The sequence below is a fragment of the Cimex lectularius genome, unplaced genomic scaffold, assembly GCF_000648675.2.
Source record: "Cimex lectularius strain Harlan isolate CLEC.00 unplaced genomic scaffold, Clec_2.1 scaffold186, whole genome shotgun sequence".
NCBI classification, from domain to species: Eukaryota; Metazoa; Arthropoda; class Insecta; order Hemiptera; family Cimicidae; genus Cimex; species Cimex lectularius.
This window is the reverse complement of record NW_019392979.1, coordinates 484,031-487,660: the sequence shown is the minus strand read 5'-3', so window position 1 is coordinate 487,660 and position 3,630 is coordinate 484,031.

The following is a 3,630-nucleotide window of genomic DNA, read 5'->3' as shown; positions in this document are numbered from 1 at the left end:
TATCTCAACTAAAAACCTAAATTAATTCTATAATGTTTTTTGGATATTTATAGATATACTTTACTAATATAGTATTTAGTAATATTCATTAAAATTGTCTGCTTCACTTTCAAGCTGATATTTTCTTTTTAAATTAACGTTTTGCCTGATGGAATTTTCTATTTGAAATATATAACTAATCCAGTCAGCAGTATTATTGATAAACATACATATTATGTTTTCTGACTAGCCCTTCATGTAGTGTTAATATTATTAGAGAGTGGTCACTTAGATCAAAATTTTCCTCAACATTAATGAAAGTAGGTCAGACTTTCAAAGTCTGAAAAAAAAAGTCAAACAAATCAGTTATTTTATAAAGTTCTATTTGAAACTGGACACTTTTTTAATTTAAAACAGCTGAAGAGGATGAAGCTAGCAGTGCCCGGAAATCGATCCATATAAAATAGTAATAAATATTGTATGAAATTGTGTTTTTCGTTATCTCCTTTTATAGAATATAATAAATAATAAATAAAAGAATGTTTATTTGTGTTTATGGCTGAACTCGGCAGACGGACAAATAGTCAGAAGTTGGTTTCTAATATTATTGGAGTTTGTAAAAATAAAAATCGTTCTATAACTAAATATTAATAAACGCATTCACATAATTATATTCTAATCGCGAGTTTTGTAATTGTGAGTTTTTTATGATCGCGAAAATTTTCTGGGAATTTTTTTGCGGAAATTCACATAACCGACATGCTCAGTAGAATGTTTTACAAGTATGCCGCGTTTTTTGTTGAAGGTTTCTGCAAATTTGCAGCTATTTTTCACCCACCAACCTTACCGGACATTTTCCTTTACCACTTTTTCCAACCAAAATAAATAGACAGAATGACAAAAATGCCAGGTAAAGCAAGATTTTTGTCAAGGCTCATTGAGATAGACGACTCGGGTCTTTTGGTTGAAGAACGACTCTTCATGTCTACGTTGCACAGCAAAAAAATATTTTACTATTTACCTAAGGTAAAAGATATTTTTCCCTATTGTCATTACGGTAAACGCTTTCGTGAGAACTGAACTGACAAATCCATTAAATTTTGAACCCTTATCGCTCCTATAAAGCTACCAGCCAGGAATATTAATAAAGTTGATTTTTTCATAACCTATAATTAATATTTTAGATAATGCTTTGTTATTGACGCTGAAAAATTTCACTTGACTTCATAAAACATTTTTGTTGGAAATAAAACCTGAATCGTTTTTGTTTTAAAACCAAAATACATGGTTGAATTAATAATACGAAGAATATAAATGCAATGAACCAACATTTAAGTCAATCGAAATTTTTTTCAAAAGGCAAATAGTGGACATTTATTTCGTCAAAAACATTAAAAAAGAAAAAAACTACTTTCACTGCTACTTGTACGACAGATCAAATAATTAATATTCTATAAATTATGCGTATTTGGTTTTATCCTCCTTAATCTTTGATGCTTTCTACGAGGCTCTGGCGAACTGGAACGGATCAAATTTAATACATCTCTTTATAGGCAGTATTGATTGTAAAATATCTGTAAAACATGCTCCATGTTATGAACTTGATTTAATCAACCATAAAATATGCCTGCCCTTGGAAGGGACTGTACTAAAATCACCATGATATTTTATGGCAATATAAACAAACACTATAGAAAGACAATTTCCGGTAATTGGAAACAAACTTGCATGTAAAAGAACAGAGTTTTGGAGGAAATTTTCTATGAATAGAATTTTTGAGAAGAAAATGCCAGGCAATTAACCACAACGGGCCATGAGTCATGTATTATTTGGAAACATATTACCAAACATAATATATTAGAGATTAAAGGACAAAGATTAAAGTAAAGAATAAATTTGGAATAAAAGTAAAACAACAGTTATATAAAAAATAAATATTAATTAATTATTAAAATTGTTATAAAAATCTTGCCATATAAGGAACAGGTAAAATTTGAAAAAACGAAAAGAGAACAATATAAAAATTTAGTAAAAAAAAAGGTAGTTAATAAAAATTCTTTACTTTAACTGCTATGGGTTAAATAGTGCAAAAAATTATTATTAAAAATTAAATTTATTATGTTTACTCGTTGTTGGCCATATTGATTTAAAATCTCCATAACACATGATTCATGTTATGAACTTAATAAGCACAATGCCCGAGGAATAAGCCTAAAAATCCTAACAGGACAAAATCCCCTTGATATTTCCAAATAAAATCATCATGAAAGGTAATTTTGCTTAATTAACAACAGGCTTGGAGGAAAAAAATTGGCAGGGAGTTTTTAATGAAGAACTAAATCATTTTTGTGAAGAAATACGCCAATCAATTGATACACACTGTATTGTGGAATATCTAAAAATAATTTAGTTATAGAAGTAATTGCACGAAGATTAAAGTAAAGAATAAGGTTTTTAAGTTGAGATAAAAAGTCAGTGTCACGAGCGGCATTCGAACCCACGACCTTCGGCTTGATACGCCGCTGCTCTACCACTTGAGCTATCGTGACTTCGATTCCCTCGAACACTAACTTCCCATCTCAACCCCACCTTTTGAATTTTTCCTCCTATTTGATTCTCGGCGACAAGTGAAATGGCCACGGATTACACGACATTTGAAAAATGGCAAAAAGGTGGGGTTGAGATGGGAAGTTAGTGCCCGAGGGGATCGAAGTCACGATAGCTCAAGTGGTAGAGTAGCGGCGTATCAAGCCGAAGGTAGTTGGTTCGAATCCCGCTCGTGACACCGACTTTTTATCTCAATTTAAAAACCTTAATGAATTGGATGGTATTAATTGGTCAAGCGGACCACAAAAAATAGTGAATGTAAAGAATAAGTTTGGAATAAAGACACACCAAAAGTTATTTAAAATAAAAATATCAATTAATAATTGAGACATTATAAAAATTTTGTTGTATAATAACTAAGTAAAGGCGTGGCGTCGATGGCCGCAACGGTTTAGGCGTTGACACGGCGCTCATCACTGTTAAGGTGAAGGTCCTAGGTTCGAATCCAGCGGCCTTGCATTCGAACCCGGCATACTTACAAATGGGCTTTTTTCAAAAACACCGGCACCCTGAGGGTATTTCTCTGATGTTGCGAACCCTCGTAAAATAAAATAAAAAATAAATAAATAAGTAAAATGTTATTGAAAGAAAACAACATTTTAGCCAACAATTCTTGCTTTCACTACTGATTGTATGACGGTTCAAAAAATTAATTTCCTATGTTTTTTGCCTTATTTCCCTTATTCTTTCCTTTTCTAGACCTCCTCCTGACGAAGTGATGAAGCATAGAATTTCAAAATGTTCCCTCTTTGATGACAATATTGATTTTAAAATTTCCGTGAGACGTGGTTGATACTTTGGCTTGGACTTAATCAAGTACAGTTTCCAACTGGACTGATATGTGTTAACGGCGTTTTACAAACTTTCCACTAAATATTTCCTACTTGTTCTACGTTTAAAGAAACAACAACAGTGAGTGTTGTTTGTTTGAGAGGCGCGGGGTGTCGGGCTTATCCTTTTTTCACAAAGGATTTGTTGGAGGCATGCGCGCAGGCCCGGGGGTTAGTTTACTTAAGGGTGGCAGGGCGCTGGTTTCACCCCTGT